Below are 21974 nucleotides of genomic sequence, written 5' to 3' on the forward strand. Positions count from 1 at the left end.
TCTCTGAGTCATCCATCATGAAATCATCACAATTGGTCACTTCTGCCCAAATCTTTTGATGGTCATTAGAATTTTCATACACTCATAGACATCTAAAACCTTGGTTTCTCAGCTCTCAAACAACTCCAGCAGTAACAAGTGCTGTCCTTACATACTGTAAGCAGTGAGTGTGCTATTCCATTGGTGATAAACAACATTCATCCCATTCCTTTCTGTTTCTAATTACATAACAATATCTTTCCTGGTGAATGCAAAGAGCACATTTTCCTTCTCTCATCTAAGTGAAATAAAATGGAATTCCTGACTCAAGATTAATTCATTGCAACCCTGCTATTTTACAGAATTGTAATGATATTGAGTAGAATCAGCACTAAGATTATGTAGCAGCTTTCAGTTTTAATGAGGATCTAACTGAATCTCAGTGATTTTCTGAAAAGCACAGTGCATTTAACTAAAAATTGCTATAAAGGAGTAGGTGGCACATAGACAATAAGTTGATCACTTTATGCAGCATAAAATACTGACTAAAGATGCTTCTTGACTTATGACAGGATTAGGTCTTGATAAACAAACCCATCATAAATTGAACATATCACAAGGTGAAAGTGCATTAATACACCTAAGCAACTCAACAACAGAACTGAACAACACAGTTGCTCATGGCTAACCAGGAGCTGTGGCTTGCTACTGCTGCCTATCATCATAAGAAAGTATCCTATCATGCATACCTAGTTGTGGAAAAATCAAAATAAAAAATCTGAAGTATGTATATCTTAGTATATGTTAGCTACCATCTATATTAAAATAAAAAGATCACCTATGAAAGGGAAAATGAAAATAGCACATTTGGGAAAAATACAGTTTATTTCATGAAAAATATCTAGTGTCTTCAAACTAAAAAAGCATTTTCTATTAAAAAGGCCTGGAAGAAATGACAAGTGGGAATGTGTTCACTCCTATAACATCACTAAATATGTGACAACAACGTGTGATTACTTACTACATATTGATTGAACACACAGCTTCATCAAAGAAGAATTTGTTGGGAAAACAATTTAAATTTAAAACTAATGAAACTTGTAGAGCTTATATATATATATAATATAATATTATATATATAATATATATATGGCAAAATATTCCTAGAAAAATACAAGAAATAGAGAAACAAGTTAGATAACTCAATAGGAACCAAATAAGCAATTCTATAATGTGTTTAAACCTACAAAGCAATAGGCCAGTATCTACAAGTCAAATTCTAGTATCTGATATTTAAAAATAAAAATAAAATAGTGCTGTAGATTAAGAGAGACTACACAACCAAATTCCAATAGCATAACACAGACTACAAAATAACATTTTTAAGAACGTGGAAAAGTGATTATATAGGAGGTATTTAATAACATTGAGGAATAACTGATAATTTTGTTAGGTGTGCATTGGTAATGTTTTTTTAAAGTCCATCACTTTTAGAGATACATGATAAATATGAAGGAGAGGAATGCCAAGATAAATGAAAATTGATTTTAAAATATTTTATTATAATAAAATGCGCAAATGCATGAAAATTTTAGTGGATAGTGAATATATAAAACTTCATTATATTATCCATTTTATAAAGATCTGAAACATTTCAAAATAAATATTTTCTTAAAACCTCAAAGGAAATCAAGAACATTGATAAAATCGAAGACTGTGTTGATTAGAATGGTTCCTGACATGACCATCCCAGGAGACTGATATGAAAGCTGTTCCCACCAGCTGTTCAGCTCCTCAGCACTCCCACCCATCAAGGAGAGCATGTGATCTCTCCCCTCATCAGAACCCCTTAGTTTGACTATGTGTTAGAGTTGGGAACAAATCCTTATCAAGTACAAAGTATGTGACAGTTGAAGAAAGATGACATTCTGTCACTCCAGAGAAGTGTTAATCTGAGTCAAAAGCTGATGAGTTCGGGGTCTCCCAGAAAGAAACACAGCATGAGACTTTCCATGCTTCTCCAGCTCTACTGAATAAGGCAAACTATGAGCAATTCAACAGCAAAATAAAACTGCAACTCGTCCTTGTACAATAGGTTAAGGCTATAAGGGGAGAGGAAGGATTTAAACTCTGATAGGAATGTGTACTTAGGAGAGTGCACATATCTTCATGCACAAGAGAAAACAATCTATTTTGGATCAGGGTGGGAAAAACTGTTATTGACATATATGTGGTAAATTTCAAGATTCTAATTGGTTTTTATTCATGATTCTAGAGCATGTATCCCTCAGAACCAAAACAGGTTCGAAGAAGTCTGGGGCTCCACATGGTCAGGCAGTATTTACGGATAGAAAATGGAAGTGTGGAATACAAATACAAGTGAGGTGTAGAGGTAATTTGATTGCTTTCTTTCAATCAGTTGGCCTTCTATGATTGACCAAAGCTCAACTGCTATTATTAGCCAAAAATAAGCCATTTGTTATATGGGTATATTGCTGGATTAGTTTAATTCATCATCAATGACTCCATATTGGTTTGCTGTGTTGGACCCAGTAGAGGAGCCTAGTTTGAATCAATGCCTTCCTACAAAATTTATTTAACAATTTTTAAAAGATGCTCCAAGAGCAGTTCTTGGCATGTAAATAGAAGAGACAAGTATAAATTGACATGATTGCAAATGTAATCATATGAAAGAGCTTATGGGAAGTAATTATAATGTGATATGACTATTTTTATAATGAACAAAAAGCAGAGTTAATACAGGTTCACAAGAACTGTCCTTCAAAACAAGTTTTATTGGAAACTTTACTTCCATTATAGAGATGCTATTTCTGTATACAACGTTTTTGGAATTTATGACTTTGTTGCTTACTACAACAGAAGTGTGGGACTATTTTAAGGTTGCTTTTGTTACTATTATCAGAATTTTAATATTAATTTTATTATATTAAAATCTACAGCATTATTTCAACTCTACCTTTTAGCATCATCTATCATGATTATGCATGTATACAAGTGCAGTATCCAATGTGTTAATCATTGATCAATTATCATTTCTCTATATATTGACACACAATCATCAAAACAAATAGATAAAATGTTATGAATTGAGCAAATTTATTTATCAAACTTATATTGATTGTGATTCACTGTTCATAAGTTTAATGTATCAACTTTGTTTCAAAAATTTACTCATACAAAATGTTCTGGACACTTACTCTAAAACAGATAACTCTTGGATTTAAAATTGTTTACCATCTCTATAATCTCATTTTATTTCTTTCTTTCTTAATAAAAAATTTTACACTTAACCTAAAAAGTCAAGGCATTTTTTCCAACTAGCTGATGTTGGATTTCAAGAATCTCCCAAAGTCTTTGATGAATGTTTCAATATATTGAAAAATCACTGGGAAAGACTTTTATGGCACAGGTACGAAGGGGAAAAACCTCATATTGATGTTTGTATTGATGCAACTAATTCTATTACTGTGTAGCTATAATTGCATTGGACATTGATGATGCAAATAAGTGTCATGAGCATCAAATTAATACAGAAAGAATATTCAAGGAAGTCAGATTTTAATTGTTTTAGGGAAATTGATTAAAAAATAATTTAAAGTGCTGCTAGATATAATTTAATTAGAATAAGATAATATTTTATGTAGATTGATACATAACATAAATTTCTATGCAATTTCCCCTTTTTTCTTATTTTCTATTTGTATGGCAGAATGTATTTACAGATATTCCATCCTATCATCTGTGTAATATTTCAGCCTTATCTTTATGTACAACAACACTAAAGTATTGAATGGAGTACTTCATTGCTTCCTTCTTTTTTTTTAAATTTTTCCACCTTTATTGAGCTATAATTGACAAAATTACATATACTTAGGGTGTGCAATGTGATATTTTGATATACATACATATATATACATATATACACTCTGCAAAATGATTCCTACAATCAATACTTAACACATCCTTTACCTCACATAATTGTGTGTGTTGAGAACATTTAAGATTTGCTATTTTAGCAATTTTCAAGTATATAGTACATCATTAAGCACATTATTATTAACTGTAATCACAGCTGTGCAATAGATCTTCAGAACTCACTCAATCCTATCTAATTGAAGCTGTGTACCCTTTGACCACCATATGACCCTACTCCACCCCCAGTTTTGGCAACATCTATTCTACTTTTCAATATTTTTATATTCCACAAATAAAGCAATGAGATCAAGAAGTATTTGTTTTTCTGTGCCTGGTTTATTTCACTTAATATAATATCCTCCAAATTCATCCATAAAGTTGCAAATGACAGCATTCCTTCTTTATGTGTCCAAATAATATTTAGTCATTGCATGAAGTTATCCATTTGTGGACGGACACTTAGGTTGATCCCATATCTTGGCAATTGTGAATAAAGTTGCAATGAAAATGGAAATGCAAATGTGTTTATACAATACTGCTTTCATTTTCTTTGGCTATATGCCAGAATAGGATTACTGGATTATATAGTAAATCTATTTTTAATTTTTTAAGGACTGCCCATACTGCTTCATAATGGTTGTACTAACTTACATTCCCTCCAACAGTATGCAAGGATTCTCTTTTCCTCCATATCTTCAGCAACAACAATCTTTGTCTTATAGTAGCCATTCTAAAGTGATATCTGTTTGTGCTTTTAATTTGTATTTTCCAGATAAGAAATGTTCAGCATTTTTCCATACACCTGTTGGCCATTTGTATGTCTTATTTTGAGAAACAAAAGGTCTATTAAAGTGCTTTGAATATTTTTTCACATGCTTATTTATTTTCCTGGTTTTAGTTGAGTTTTCTCTTTATATATATATATATATATATATATATATATATAAATATTACATATAATATTATATATTAATATTGATCCCTTGCCACATGTGTGGTTTGCAAATATTTCTTTCAATCTATAGGTTGTATCTAAAGTCTGTTGCTTATTCCTTTTTCTGTTCAGAAGGTTTTTGGTTACACACAATCTTATTTGTCTACTTATGCTTTTGTTGCCTCCTTCATTGGTTCTATTACTTTAGTTTTAATTATCCATTAGGAAAATCTACAAATATAAAAATCCCTGCAGGTATAGTGATAAGAAAGATTGCAGCATGAATGCTTCTCTGTGTAAATATACACATTCTGCTAAACACAGTATTCTCCAATGTGTGTCTAGGTTCCCTTATAGTGCATGATTAAAGTCACAGTGAAAATAAGAGACACTTTACTGAAGGGAATATAAACAGCATACCTGTGAACTAGTTTGAGCTTTCCCAGTTTCCTGAGGAGACTGAGGAAGAGATAACTTGTTCTGCTACCACCACTGACCATTCTGTATACCCTTTACAGATGCCTTATATCTCCTCTCCTGTTCATTTTGCCTGCTTTAACTTAAATAATGGGGCAGGGATTAAGGGTCAGTGTTATCCATCTTCTGCCTTACTTCATACATTTTCATGAAAATCCTGGGGGTAAAAATTTGGCTGGTTTCCCTATTGAGTTTTAACAACATACAGAATTTTTTTAAACCAATCATTTCACATAGAATTTTGAAGTCTTTGAAGAAAACAACCCAATTGGCCATAGCAATGTGATTTCTAATAGCATCTATTCCCAAAAGCTCAGGTCAGTAGCTATGTACCACACAAACTTTAAAATGCTTTTCACAAGGTTATCATTATCCTTTTTCTGATAGGATCTCTTGGTGTAGGACACACTGACATTGATCCTTCTGCCTCAGCTTCCCAAGTTCTGAGATTACAGGTATGCATCACCACACCTAACTTTGCCATCATTTTTCATAGTCCCCAAAATAATTTTTTCTTTATTATGAGAGAATAGTTTGATGGTTGATAGGGCACCAAGTTTATTCAGGTTAAACACATCAAATAAAATTACAAACACATTGGATTTTGTAGTAAACATATTTTTCTTCTTAGGCATTAAACAGTGGGAAAGGAAACATTCTAGCAATTTCATAAAATAATCTTTTTTGGAACTCCAGAATGCATACCATTAAATAGAACGGTTTAGACGGATGTAAAATTTGTTTAAACAATGCATAGGAAAGGTATCAGTAAGCCACATTACTTTAAAGCAAGAATTAGCTTTTTTTTAAAAAAAAAAGGGATTTAATAAATCAAAGAATTATCAGTAAACATCATATACCATGTAAACAACACAAAAGTAAAGACTAAAACCCATAATGATTTGAACTGTCGTCCTATGTGGATGATCATTTTGTCTGTGGGAGACTTACTTGTGAATTGTGCTGACCTGAGCAATTTCCTAATTTCAGTCAATTCACAGATTCCTTTGCTTTTCAAAGTGAAACTACTAATAAAACATTCATCACATAGCTAAATAATTTTAAACATACAATATAATTTATAAAATAATTACAATTATTTTAATTACCCATCTTCGTCAGTTCAGGTGTATTTGTTTTTTCTTATTTAAATATTCAAGAATATTTTTTGCACTACAATGACAATTTATCTTAAATACATTGTTTTGTTTATATTTTTAGGTTTAAAAAGTATTTCCCTTAAGTCTCAAAATTCTACCTTAATAATTCATGTTTGGGAACTTGCGTGTCATCTTTTAATTTTTTTTTTTTTTCATTTTAGTGAACCTTCTTGGTTCTGCCAAGTCTAGTATATGCCCCTGATTTTGATAGGTTCAAAGGAAATCCCTGAATTCTCCCTTTGGTTCTTTCTTTCTTTTTTTATTGTTGTGTCAGGTGTGAGTACATTGTAGCATTACAAAGGTTCTTACAATGTATCATATATATCATACTTCAATTTTCCCCCTCCTCTTCACTCCCCCAAATTTTTTTCTTTTCTTTTTTTGTGGTATTAGGGCTTGAACTCAGGGTCTCTCACTTGCTAGCCGGGCTCTCTACTGCTTGAGCCAATCTGCCATCCCAATGTTTGTTTGCTTGTTTGTTTGTTTTGGTGGTCCTAGGGTTTGAACTCAGGACCTCATGCCCACTATGCTCTATGACTTGAGCACTCCACCAGAGCCTCCTTTGTTTCTTTCTAAAAGTTACTAAAAAGATAGTCCAAAACAAAGAAAAAGTGAAACATCAAGTTGTTTTGTTCTTTGTTTTTTCAAGTGGCAATCAAAAGTACAAACCTTGGTGTTCTGTGCTTCCTAGATTTTGCATTTGTCTGTTTTGCATTCATTCAACACAGGCCAATTTTATTAGCTATATTTTCTTGTATTCTGCATTCTTGGTGCTCTAGTACTTGTAGCTTTTGGCACAGCAAAGGGCTAGGCCATGAGCAAGTCTCCTACATATAAACAAACCAATCCTGAGTTCATAGTCTTAGCCACTTCCTTCTCTGACTTTCATGTGACAAGTCAGTATTTCCCCTGCCCTGAGTCATACCAGGGGAAGATACCAGATTAGAGATCACCTCACTGCCCAGAAACTCTTTGACATTATGCAAGCCAGCCAATCCTAAGCTATTTACCTTGCTTTACCCTGCCCCTCTCATGGAAACCCCCACAAAGACTGTGGCATAGACATCCCCTGACTCCTGCCTTCTCATCTGCCTCATAACTGCAACCCTGCTTTCTCCTGTGGCCCTGCATGGCACACAGTGACTCTCTGTCTAGGATCTCTGAGCATAATAAACTTCTCTCTCCCAAACCTCATTCTCATTTTCTCTTGTAACCACACAACTTTATAATACTGTCTCCAATACACATTCTTTCTTAGAGCATTTTTTCTATACAAAACTCAAATACAAATTGACTCCAAGGAATTATATGCATGTTGCATAATAAAAACCTACCTGATGGACAACCTTATCTTCACCCTACCTTTTAACAGAGCAATGTCAAATATTCAAGTGAAGGCTTTAATTTCTTTCCAGACAGATCAGTCATCCTTCTACAGCTTAAGTGAATCCTTTGTGACTCACTCTGTATCATTTACCTGTATTCTGAAGGAAGAAAATTTATGTTTGCCATTTTAGGTGTTTCAATCAATGACATGTTAGGTGTAACACAACTTGGGCAGCAGCTTTCTATCTTTCCTTTGTCTATGAAAACTCGAAAGTACTCAGATAATTTGAGGTTTATTAACATTCGTTGAATTGAAGACGTGTAAAAATATGATGCTTTCAATTTTTGTAAGATATAGCTCCTACTCATTATCCCAAACATGAAAGCCATTAAAAATATCCTAGTTTTTGAAAAAACTCAACCACGATACTAAGGTTGCCAATTAGGCAGGGTAGTAAGTCTCTGACTACTCAAGGACTTGGTGTTTATTATTGGCTTTATGTGGCTCTCCACCAAATTCAGGATTAATTGTGTTTATGGTCAATTAGACCTGGTACCTCAACTTGAGTGATTTTGAGAAAAAACGTTTGCACTTAATAACATGCTCTTTTTGCCACTGGTTACATCAATTTTAACTGCAGTTGTTAGCACAGAGGCTCCTGTGCTGCATTACCAACAAACAGGAGGCACTCAGAAACTCATTTCCAGGTTCAGTGATGGACTAGACCAAAGCCTCATTTTCTTACTATAGAAAATTTGTCATTTCTTAGTATAATTAGTTGTTTTACTATCCGTTTCTTGAATAGACAGCATGAGTTTTCAGAGCAATAACTCAATCTGATTGTAGTGTATTGAAAGTATTTGGTTAATAAACTTGAATGACTGAAAGAGATCAAGTAATGCATTAAAGCAAAAATTACATACTGTTTTAATGATTGCAAAGCATTTTCTAATGCATATTCTTAATTAAAACTTAAAGTAACACTGGGAAGAAGGCATGATTACCCCCATTTTTCTGATGAAGAATCTTGGAGTTAGAGAGTTTAAGTTATACATTAAAAGTGAAGAGAAAAGACCACTTCGGAGCATGGATTATGGAGTCATCCTGTCTGTTTGAATTATAACACTTAGGCTACATATTGTTCAGTTTTGATAATCTATCTAACTTCTCTATGCCTTAGTTTCCAAATCAATAAAATAAATAACAGTGACATCCTTACAGTGCTGCTCTCAGAAATCAGTAAAGGTAAAGATCTCATAGCTTTGTGAGTGAAGATTATCTGATTGTAAAAAAAAAAAAAAAAAATCTCTTTATTGAAATACAACTGAATCTTGAGCACATTTTCCAAAAGTGAACTTAAAGAAAAACAAATTTTGAGTTTCATAAAACCAATTTGAAATATCTTTGAAGTAGGACTGGCCAAAGACATTGACTAGAAATTAATACCAAAGTTCCTAGCTAATAACAGCAAAATACTATTATCAATCTATAGGCAATAATTTGAAGATACTTTGTGTTCTTATGTTTTGAAATGTTTTAAGACAGTCTAGTAGGGGAGAATTACCCTGACATGATGAACTAAGAGACGAAGAATGTTTCTATTCCTCAAACAGGCAGAGCTCCCCACCCTCAATGGACTTATAGCCAAGAGTGAGTATGGTAACTTTTCTCCAAAATTAACTTCCAAAAGAATCCCATCTCCCAGCTTTCATCTGTGTAGTCTTCTTTCCTTCTTTGCTCTCCTTCTTTGCTGTCTTTACTGACTTTTTTCTATTTATTATGGTGACATTCACATAACATTAAGTTGATCATTTAAAACTGAACAAGTTAGTGATATTTAGTACATTCAAAAAGTTGAACAACCGTCACCCTATTTAGCTCCAAAATAATTCTTCACTCTCATTAAAAGAAACCTAAGAACAGTTCAATTTAACAAAGTTTACTAGATTAAGATAACTCTTCTAGAACTGGGAAGTGTTCCAGACCAAAGTGGATGCCCCACCCCACCACATGCGCAGGTTATAGTTCTAGCCAGAGAAAGGGAAGTGACACACAGAAGCAACTTGATTGGCTGCAGACTGCATTTGCCTTATATGATCAGGTTTTGGCAGTTTTCAGTCTCTGCTTGACTGGAGATTCAGCTGCTATGGGATTGTCTGGGACTCAATTGCTTCTTATAAGGATATACTGTTAATTAGGCTACAACATGCTTTCATATTGAGCTAAGTTACAGTTCACTAGAGAGACCACTTCAGGTCAAATTTATTATATAAGCATGGAGGGTAGTTAAAGCCAAATTAATTTTGATCTAACACCCTCAAAAGGGAATCCCCTACCCTTTTAGCAGTTACACCCTCTTCCCTTCTGCCCCCAGTTCCAAACAATGAACAATCTACTTATAACCAAAAACTGGAAATGATGTGAATGTCTACCATCAAATGATAAGGTAACAAATTATAGTATATTCATAGAATAAAATACTACTCATCTATAAAAATGAGGCATTGATATATACCACTACAGAAATACATCTTGAACACATTCTGCTACTTAATTAATGTCTCACCATTTCAGTGTGGTGCAAGTGATACTGTAGGCTTTAGAATGAGCACAGAAGAAGCTTTGTAGCCTCTGCTGGGAGCAATTGAAACTCTTAGTTATGGAGGACCTTGAGCTGCCAAGTAAGACCACCATCCTGAAACTGTCATACTGTGAGGAAACTCAAATCAGCCCCATGGGGAAGTAGCAGGAGGAGATATCCTGCAGCCCCTCTACTTCAGTTATCCCAGTTAAGGTGTCAGAGATGTAAGCAAAGCAGCTGTCTCAACATTAGAGCTCCAGAAGACACCATGTGGGTAAGAAAAGAGGAATCTGGGTGGCAGCCAAAAATGAGACACAAGTATGCTTCCAGGGAAACCATTCCAGCATCTGCAATTATTTCAACCACCATAACTCAGATTCCAGACAATAAATAAATAGATGAAATAGAGACAGATAACGAAATAAAGAAATAAATAATAGCATATCAGACAGTGAAAGTGTGATATGAAAACAAACAACAACAGAGTAAGAAGAATCAAGAAGACTCTTTTGTGGGTGGTGACAACTTGTATTGCTAAGTAGGATAACTGAGCAAGCCTCAAAGAGAAGATGATACTTGAGCAAATCCTCAAAGTTATCCAACTGGGAAAAGTATAGGCAGAGAGAAGAGGTAGTGCAAAGGGCCTTTGCCTGGCCTATTTTCAAAAGAGCAAGGAGGTCAGGTTGGCTGGAACAGAAAGTAGGGGAGAGAGGATTCGCAGACACAACCATGCCACAAGAGGCCTGGAAGCCTAAACACTTTAACTTTCATTCCATGTGAAATGAAGAATTACTACAGACTTTTAAGCACAGCTATATGATTGGACATATGTGTTAAATGGACCACTCTGCCTTCTGGCCTTAGGACAGACTTCATGGGGAGCAGAGAAAAAATAGAGAGACCATTTAGAACACTGTTACAGTGATCCAGGAAGGAAGATGGGGGTGATTAGAGATGTGCCAGAAGAGGTCATGAGAAACTACATGATACTAGATATTCTGAAATAAGAGGCACTGTGGTTTTATTACAGATGGGATATGATGAGATATAAGAGAAAGAGAGCATTCATGTATTTATTGTTCAAGGATTTGGGCCTAAATAATTGGAAAGATATAGTCATCCCCAACTGAGAGGGAGAATTAAGGAAGGGACAGGTTTTCAGTGGGGACAGTCAGGAGTATGTTTTTTGAAATGTGAAAATTGAGAAGTCTGTTAAACTTCTAAGCAGAGTTGGCCAGCAGACAGTTAGAGTATGTGGGGCTTGACAGAGAACTCTGAGCCAAGAATGAAAATGTCAGCATTAATACGATGAATAACGGAGAGAAAGTAGTGATAAGGACAGAGCTCTGGGGGCCTCCGTCCAACATCAGAGATGGAGGAAACGGTGAAGGAGATAGAGAAGTGACCAGAGAGATAGAGGAGAACTAGTTATCTGGTGAGAGAAGAGTACATTTGAAGAGGACGGATTGCTGCTGGAGTAGATGCTTCTTGGAGGAGGTGCCACTTGAAAAGGTTTTGTGGCAAAACTATGGGTTTGACAAAGATATTTGAAGGATGGAAGAGGGAACATTGGTACAAAGACAAGATGGAGCCAAGTGCAGAGATTTGAAAATTGATGGCTGATTGTGAATAGTCTAATGAAGGGCAAGGAGGATGTCAGTATAGAGTGAAAAATGCTGACCAAGAACTAGAGAGTACTCAAATAAGGTAGGGTTTGAATTTCTGAAGGAGTAACCAATAGGAATTTTTGAGGCGGAAAACTGGATGATTTACTAAGTTTTTCAAAGCTCTTCCCTGTTACAGGCATAAATATAAGGAGTGAGTGGCCTGCTATCATCTAAGCACTTGTCTTCTAAAAGAAAAAAAGGAGAGAGAAAGAAAGAGAGAAAGAGAAAAGGATGGAAAAAAGAAAGAAAGAGAAAGAAAGAAAAAGCAGCCCACAGGAGAACATGTGAGTGGGTATAAGCATTTCAGTGAAGGACAGGATATTTCTGGGTTCCCTTGTTCCAATCTGTACATAGTCTTTGGAATTCATATTGCATGAATCTGTGAAAGTCATAACCATTGGTCCTAGAAACAAACTAAACCAAAGAACTAGAGAAGGGAAAAGTAGCGGGGGTATTGGGAAGAGGATAATTTTCCAAGGAAATCTCTAAATTAGAATTTTGCAAATGTATCTAATGAAGAAGAAACCTGTTTGATGCAGAAGATACTTTTCTTCTTCAGGAAACCAAAATTATAAATAACACCCCAAAACTCTGCTTGAGGGGACTCTGGGGCCACCCCCACCTTGACCCACACCGCTACCACTCTCTTTAGTTCCTGAAGCATTTCTCAGATCCCTGAGGCTCTCTGAACCATAGACCAACTCTCTATCTAGTAGAAATCCTATTTTAATGGGTTTTTCCTAGGTTTCTCAGATAGTGGAGTTATATGTGAAAAGGTTACGGCAAAGTCACAGTACATTCAAAACTTCAAAGGAAAGACATTGAAAACCAACACAAATGAGAAAAAAAAAAATCTTAGAAAACAACCTAAATCTGACCAAAAGTTGCCAGCACTGGGATCTAAATTCTAAGACAGAAAGCAAGTGAATATCTAAATGAAACAAAAGCACTGTTTAGTCATAAATATCCTCATGATGTGTCATCTTTACATAAAACCAACATATAAACTATATAGTTATGCATAAAGCCTGATATACATATATATTAAAAATCTAATTTATCAGAAAATCAATTATTGGTTGATTATTCTTTTTATAAAAGTTTGAATACAAGACTTACTATGGCAATACTTTAAATATAGGTTCCCTTGATATACCAGTGATTATTCTATTTACAAGCACTTAATTTTCAATCAACAACTCAGAAAACCCAGAACGCCTTTGTCAGACCCTGATCAAGCTGTATGGGTAGTATTTTAAGCATAACTTTTGAAAACATTTTTATAAGTATATGATAGTTATACAGGGTGTTTTCATTATGATATTTCCATATATACATGTATTATACCCAGGCTTAGTTCATTATTCTCCCTCATACCCCAGTCCTCTTCTTAAAACAACTTCAGCAGGCTTCAATATTCCATATTTAAACTTTTGGCCAGGTGCAGTAGCTCATATCTGTAATCTCAGCAATTTGGGAGGTAGAAATAAGGAAAATCATGATCTGAGGCCAGCCCAAGAAAAAACCATGAGAATTTGTCAGCAAAAGAATTAAAAATGACCAGAGGTGTGCTCCAAGTGGCAAAATGCAAGTTCAAAACTGTGTATATAAAAATAGAGCAATGAAACATGTTGAAAATGTTCTAAGAAGAGGGGAGAGAGGATGAGGGAGAATGGTAAAGGGAAATGAGTCTGGTTAAGATATACTGTAAGCACATATATAAATGTCACAATGTAGCCCCTCTGTACAACTATATATGCTAATAAAAAAGTATATCTAAACTAAAAAATTTGCTATCAAAAAATAAATAAAAGTAAGAGTAAACTTTAAATTTAATTTCCTTAAAATAATTTTGTTTTGCTCACAGATTTCATTTCTCTATGGGGGCAAGGAAAGAGATTTCTAAAGATAAAAGTGACAATTACAACAAAAAATAAGAAAGAATGAAAAGAAGCCAGTTCTTTTGCAATTCATTTTGAAAATATTCTGACACTTGTACAAGTTTTTTAATGCTGTAGCAATATGTAGATAACCTAGTTCATGCTCCCACACATTTATATACTGAGTCCCAGGCAACTGGTATGGCACTGTAGATACCTTTACAAAGTTTGAACCCTTTTCATGTTGCCAGTGGTAGTTTTCCTTTGGGACATACACGGTAAGTATAGACTGTGTCACAATTACACAAAAACCACATAGGTGTTGAAAATTCAAACTCTAGGGCCCCAGTACAGGTCCTAGGAACCTGAATGGTCTCCAGGTGAGTGTGATGTATCCTCACAGTTTCTGTAAATGCAGGGTGAGTATGGGTAGTAAAGACAGATTGTAGCACAACTAGCACTAACCAGTCACCAAGAAGCTATTTGACATCTCTGGGTTTCACATTCTTATTCCTGTACCAAGACAAGAGATTTTTTTAAATACATTTCAATAATTTCACTTAAAATCCTAAAATCAGGCAAAAAAAAAAAGGGGGGGAAATGTTTAATTATGGCCTACACTAATTAATATAGAATAAGTTTCAGGTAGATGAAGGTTAATACAAGATTTAGTTAAATCTTTGACTTGCCTATGTAACTTGTATATATATTTTTTCCAAGATTTTAAATGTGTTTTGGGGCAAGTTATTCTAAGATCACTCATAATGCAGTCTTTCCTTGGAAGACTCAGTATCCTTGGGAACACTTCACACTAACTTTGGGTCCACAGCATACACACCAGTCTGTGCAGTGTAAGCAGATAGGACAGCAAAAGACCCTATTTTATTTCCTATTTGGATTCTGAATATAGGGCAGTTTCCTAAGTCCTCTTTGATACTTTTTTCTTTACCTTCTATAAACATATTTGGTGTAGAAACTAGTGTGCTTGTTTTGCAATAGAAAGCACTGTGAGCAAGTTGTGGTAATTAGGATGATGGGGTCATTCTGTGCAGCCTTGAGTTGGCTTTATTTCCTTTGTCACTAGATGTCACTGCATACACAAGTGTACTGCTGGGGCTGAGGGCATCAAAGCCCAAGAACTGGGGAAAGGCAAAATAGATTCTGGAAGCTTTCACTGTGATCCCACTTGGAGGATATCTGTACTTTGGATCTCTTTGAGGTATTCTCACAATTTCATTTAATTAGGTTAATCTCCTCTAATACTTTGTCATTTTACAGACTGTGTGAAATCTAATTTAAATGTGGGCAAATCTTTTGTCATTCAACAGGACCTTTTGGAGGAGTCAAACATGGTAAATTAATCTTTCTCACTGCTTCTTTATGTTTAGAATTATGGACAGGATATAAATTGGCTATTTATTTGCTACTTCTAATTCAGGGCTATCTCCTGCAAACACTCCAACTTGCTCTCAAGCAAAATGAAACATTAAGTTGGTACTCAAAATTGGTTTTAAGCATAGCTGCAATATTTGTTAGTAAGTAGCCTTATAAATCCATTCCAAGGTAAAGAATACCCTTCTAAAGATATCTGTCCAATATGCTTTCAATATCTGGCCAATATCCTTCAAAATTTCTGTCTTTTATATGCAGCCTATTGAGGCCACAGGTATGGTTGGTTAGACAATAGACCCTCAGCTGGAATTTCTCCCAGCAAGGTTTGCTATATTTGCAATGTGTACTTAAGATATTAACTTAAGTTGATATCCCAGTGTTTTAGGAAGCCAGTAACATATATCTGCCATTCTTATTCCTAGCCCTCCAAGGAATTTGTGACAATTCTTTCCTCAGGAAGATCCTGCTGACTCAGGTGGAATTTCACCTACATGTGTTTATTTACCCATATCTGGTGGAAGCAGGAGTTTTACCCAAGGCAACTAGCAATTAGAGTCTGCCCACCTTCTCCTTACCTGCAGAACCAGATGTGAACTGGAACTTAGTCAAGTGGGTCTCTAAATTAAGACCTTGCTCCCTTGCCTGTGATCTGTTCTAATAAATAAGCACAAATAAGGTATGAAAGACTCAGATATGATCCTGAGTTTTTTGTGTGGCTGTGGAAAATCAAGGCCAAACCAAGAAAATCTTCTTTTAGCCCACAATGTGTTAGAGGAATCAAGGTAACAAATTTGACCAAAATAATTCTAAAGTGTTATAAAGAATCACAAATTATCATCCTTCTAATAATTGCAACATACATATTTAAATAGATTCGAACAGAAGTGAATTTGTAACACTTTCAAAAGTTATTCATAGTTTTCTTTTTTAAAGCAAATTTAATATTTTAGCCAATATCAGATGATAGGCACAGCTCATCCTTATTGCCATGGAAACCTTGAAATATTTCAGATGAGGATGCTGTTGGAAAAACAGATAGGCAGAGAGCAACTGTCACAGCTAAAACCATGACAATCTCAGAAGAGGCAAACCTGTTCATTTTGGGCCCGAACATTAGTTCTTATTTCTAAGAACTATATGTAGCCCAAAAGAAAGTTATGAAGATCTTGGTGGCTATGAAACCACTCTCACAGACCAAGGTAAACAAATCAGACCCACGCAAATTAAATTTCCATTAACGTATGCATGATCTTAAGAATGGAGAAGTAGGGGGGAAACACTGAGAAAGTTAAGATAATTTTAATTAAATCTTAAATGTTGTCAGATTTTGCCCCAAATCTACTCTTTATATAGCTTTCTGCCTTTCTTTTTAAGATATCAATCCCACCAAAAAGGAAAAGGATGCTGATGACAGCACATGGGGTAAATGGGGTGCCACAGACCCGGGTCACTCCTCTCTGCCTTAGTTCAGATTTCTGTGAGCACCACAGGCTGAAGAAATCCTCTAATTATGGGCGGGCTTAGCACTCAATAGCCCATGTGTTGTTCTCCGTGGCTTTCAGCCCTCATGGTTTCTGGGTTCCTTATGGTCACTGTGGCCACCTAGACATTCTTTTCAGGAGCATAATAAGCAGATCAGCTGCTGCTGCAGCCTGGAGCCAAGCTGGACAAAGGGAGGCAGAGGGCACTCCTGCAGGCGGCTGTCTGTTTAAAGATCCTAGTGGACACCCTGGGGTCACATCAGACAAAACCATAGTCCAACCCCATTTGATAAGACTTCATTCCACCAGACCACTGCCTTACTTAGGGCTTTGGGATATGCTCCAATAGCATGCACTAGTTGCCAACAGAAATACTAGTTGCAGTGGAAAAAAAAGAAAAGAAAAGAAAATGAAAACACACAGGTCCAACATCTCCTAGGTAGATTCCTCTTGTTCATTTTTCTCCTTTGGATATTTCTCGTGAAAATCTCTAAGGTAGATATAAGGAGTTTCTTTCTCAGTGTTTGTCTTTAATATTAATCTTTGGCTATGGGTTCATTTTAATAACCAAAAATGAAAAATCAAGAGGCGGTAGACATATTCTATAACATGACAAAGCTGCTCCGTGTTTCTTGCTTTATTCATCATTCCTCAAGGGACCTGCTCCACATGGTCCCTGATGCCCAGTATGGGCAGGTTTTCCCTATGCAGCATCTGATCCCTCTCAGAGGATTCCATAGACATTTTGTCTCTTTCAGATTTTTCAATAGTGGCCTCTGTGAGTGGGAGGGTGACCATCTGGCTAAGCGTCACCTGGCTGGCTGAGCCCGCCTGGCCACACGCTGCTCACTGCTTGGCATTCCTCTGCATCAGGTGGCCTCAGTGCCTGCCCGAGACCTGGCCGAGTGCTGGATGGTGGGCCATAGGGTTCACTCAGCCTTCGGCAGGTAACATGATATTAAAAATAACAAGAAGACTGGATTACATAGTTTTAGAATTTGAGCTTCTAAACAGCAAAGTTGGGTATCAATTTTGATTTCATTTGCCTCCTCATCACACGCCTTAAGCAACTTAACTGGGGTGTTTGCATCTGCAAAGAAGAAAAATAGTGAGAATTGTACTGTTATGAGGTCTTCATAACCCCCACCTCTGCCACCACCACCAGATACAAAAGTATAGTTTATATCAGACTGGAAACCAAGGGTCCATTTTTAATGGAATTGTTCAGTAAAGGAACTTTTTACAAAGGTGCAGGTTTGGTTTAGGAAAAGCAAGAAGGGATTGTGCAATATGTGCCAGGACTTGGGACATTCCAGAGCTGTCACTATGTCAGGGCTAAAGAGGCAGTCAGGAAAGAGTGACTGGAAGCCAGAGGAGGAGATGTAGGGAGAGGGACATTCTGACACAAACAGTGGGCATCATCAGAGGACACAGTCAAAACATGGCAAGAGGAGCGGTGGGTGAGAATCAATCCCAGGATCTCATGCTCCTCTCACTCTTGCTGTTGCCATCCACTCCCCAGAGTAAGGAGCAACCCTGCCCAGGTCCCCTTGGCACTCAAGAAACCACGGAAGGCCTTTTGCTCTTGAGACACTTGGCCTGAGGGTTTCCTTCTAACAGGGCAGCATGCTTGGCCTAAGTGCACTGCAGATGTGCTGGAGAGTTAATACACCAACAGGGGCCTAAGTTAGTGACTGACGAGAGTTAGTGAATCAACAGCCAGTTTCCTCATCCTGCATGTCCCTCAAGGTTCCAGCTGAATCCTGCCACAGGAGCCCACAATGAGAACTTGCTTAATGGCACACCCATTACTGGATTCATTCCTTCCTGTCTCACTTCCTTGCTTCTCTATGGGTGCTTCCTGGAATCAGCCTCCCCACCCCCATACATAATACTGTAATCCTTACTCTCAAGGCCTGCTTCTGGAGGAGCCTAAATGAAGGCAAAACTCAGTGCATGGTCCAATGGGCTTCCCAGGGCACAGAGCATGGTGAAGAGAGGTGGAGAGTGATCTGGGAAGGAAATGAGACCCCTTTGTGAGTACTCGGCACCATGCCTGGCTGGCCTCAGAATATGTCAGCTCATACTGTAAGCCTGGCAGCACATATTTTGCAATTGTTCCTTGCTCTGCTCCTTTTCTAGAACACCCATCAAGTAGTCACCCTATTCCCTGAGGCTCTCTTCCTATACATTTGGCCCTCTATATGTGGTTCCACAAGCACAGATTCAACCAAACTCAGGTAAAAAATATCAGAAGAAAAAAATTGTTTCTATACTAAATATGCACAGGCTTATTTTCTTGTCACTTTTCTCCAAACAATATAGTATAATTACTATTTACACAGCATTTACATTCTGATAGGAATATAAATAATCTAGAGACGATTTAAAGCATTGAGGAGGATGTGGACAGGTCAGCCATTTTGTATAAATGACTTAGCCATCTTCAGATTTTATTCTCTACAGGGGTCTTGGAACAACTCCCCCTCATGCATATTGAGGAATGACTGAATTTAACTTTTTAAATAAAAAATATCTGCTAGGTTCTAGCTCAGCAGCATACCTGTGTGTGTGTGTGTGTGTGTGTGTGTGTGTGTGTGTGTGTGTGTATTTCTTCTGCAAAAACATGGATAAGATCCCATTATAAGTAGGATAAGGGATGGGTGGGAAGTAGGAAGTTCTGGTAGTGTCATAAAAATGCAAGGTATTAATAAAAGCTGAATGCTTTACCTAATAAACAACAAAGCCTTAAAACTTGAATGGACATAGATAGATTTATGCCACCATTAGCAATTGGAAGAGGACTGGAAAAGTGAAGTCAAAAGAAATAGGAAGCCTATTAAGCATCACCTAAACTGAAGTACACAGGCACTGTCCTACCACCAGGACAAAAGTCCAGATCTTATTATACGACTGCTAAAAATCAGGTCCCAATACAATCTCAACAGATTGTATCAGAGTTAAAAAGATCAGTAAAAGATGAGAAAGGGTTTCAACCAAATCACTTATTGGAGCGCTACTTATTTTATTTTGTTTACAGTACTGGAGTTTTTACTCAGGGCTTCACCCTTGTGAAGCAGGCACTTTACCACTTGTGCCTCCAGCCCTATTGCTCTGGTTATTTTGGAGATAGGGTCTCATTTGCCCAAGTTGGCCTGGACTTTGATCCTTCTATTTTAAGCTTCCTGCTGTCACTGGGATGACAGGCATGAACCAACATAACCATCTTTTTTTCTGTTGATAAGGAGTTTTGTAAACTTTTTTGACTGGGCCAGCCTGGAACTGTGGGCCTCCTGATCTTAGCCTTCTGCTTAGCTTGGGATGACAGGTGTACACCACTATGCCCAGCTATTGGTTGTGAAGGGGGTCTCACGAACTTTTTGCCCAGGCTAGCATCAAACTGCAATCCTTCTGATCTCAGCCTCCAAAATAGCTAAGATTACTGGAGGGAGCCATTAGCAACCAGCTGTTTGAGCGCTGTTAACTGTAGAGCCTAATAGAGTTTGGCATGTAGTCAGTATTTCATAGACAATTAAGGATGGATGGATATATGAATGGTGGGATGGATGAGTTGGTGTAGCAGTGTGGAATTAAAGGATGTACTAGGAATCAAAATACTAATATTCATCCACAATCTCCATTGTCCAAAATAATTTTAACACTTTATATGTGTATACATATGCATGTGCATGTGTATAGACACACATATTATGTATAATACCAATAAAATATTATCATATTAAATTCTCTTATATATTAGTTATTATAATATGCCAATATAGAGTTTCATTGGCCAAAGCAAGTCACATGGGCAAGCCCAGTGTCAATACAGAAGTGTGTTGTAAAGGGCACTAATAAAAGGAAGCATTAATAAATGAGAACCACTACTACGTCAATACTTGACATCATTCTTCCTTCCTATTACGATTGGAGTGGGGTCCCTCCTCCCTTCCATGCACTGAATATATTTTAGATACCTTAGTATGCCACCTCAGAGTTCTTCATCCCTTGTGAGGTAGGATAGATTTCATCCTGATGAAGGTTTGAGGGAATCCCTGCCATATTTTCCTGGAATGTCTGAATGATAACTGAATTTCTAGGGACTAACAAATTTTCTGAGAAAGAGTCTGAAATTCACTATTTTAATTAAGCATCCACAGGTGAGGAACTTTTCTTCATAAGTTTCCTTTTCAATATGGCAATAAGGCCCATCGATAACAAGTAGTTCTATCTACCTGATCAGTTTGTTTTGTTAACTGTATCTTTCTTACGATAACACCTGAGGCCCTGAGAAGACCCAAGATATGAAATGGATCAGTGGTGAGATGGAGACTAGACCTCTCATTTCCCCAATGACACTTCTTTCATGAACCAGCACCAGGGCCAACAAGAAGAGCCCTGGAAACAAGTGGAGTAATGAGATGGAAACTCAAATGATGATAACCTACAAAGATGTACATAGGCATATCCTCTTTGCAGAAGGGTCTTTGTTGAAGCCATAAAGGCCAGCAAGCTTTCTCATAAATGGAGTGAAAAACAAATGTAGTGAAGAGAATCATATGAAGTTTCTACAGAGTAGGGACTGAAAGGGACACAGAGACAGCAATCAGACAGGTTACAAATGGCCATAGGAGACAAAAAAAAAAATGGAGACCTGCAGAGTATCAGCAGAGTATCAGAGACTGAGGGCAGGAAATTTCTCTCTGGAGAAAAACAGGTGTTTTACATCTCATGCTAGGTCCTCACTTGTTAATTTTATGTATTTTAGCTTATTTACATTGAGAATAGCCCTGTGAGGCAAGCATTAAGGTCAGTGTTCTGTAAATGTCAAATGCGGAACAGATAATTCACCTCAACTGAACATCGTGAAGCAGCCATGACTCTGGGCTGGTAGGATAGTGGGAGCTATGGTATTTTTTACCAGGGTCTGGGATCTTGAAATATTCAACAGACACAAGAGTCATTATGGCTCCTGTCCAGTGTCCTTGCAGCCACAGAGAAGTGGCAATGTACAGAGACGCCATAAGAAACAGAGACAGAAAGAGAGAACTGTCCTGTTTTCCCCTTCCTTCCCACAATCCAATTTCAGCCATTTGCTGAAATTTTATCCCATTTGCTGAACCCACCTAGAATCCAGAAGGGAAGGTAGGCTTGGAAATG

At 36.7% G+C, this 21974-nt stretch overlaps 1 long non-coding RNA gene across 1 annotated transcript in view; it reads right to left on the reverse strand.

The window, feature by feature from the left end:
- Positions 1 to 4902: 4902 nt before the first annotated feature.
- Positions 4903 to 21974, reverse strand: part of LOC141423366 (uncharacterized) — a 28853-nt gene continuing 11781 nt past the window's right edge. Inside the window, exon 3 of the long non-coding RNA XR_012448170.1 lies at positions 4903 to 17904. This is a non-coding gene — a long non-coding RNA (uncharacterized lncRNA). The remainder of the gene's footprint in view (positions 17905 to 21974) is intronic.

Source organism: Castor canadensis, chromosome 5 (assembly GCF_047511655.1).
Source record: "Castor canadensis chromosome 5, mCasCan1.hap1v2, whole genome shotgun sequence".
Taxonomy (NCBI): domain Eukaryota; kingdom Metazoa; phylum Chordata; class Mammalia; order Rodentia; family Castoridae; genus Castor; species Castor canadensis.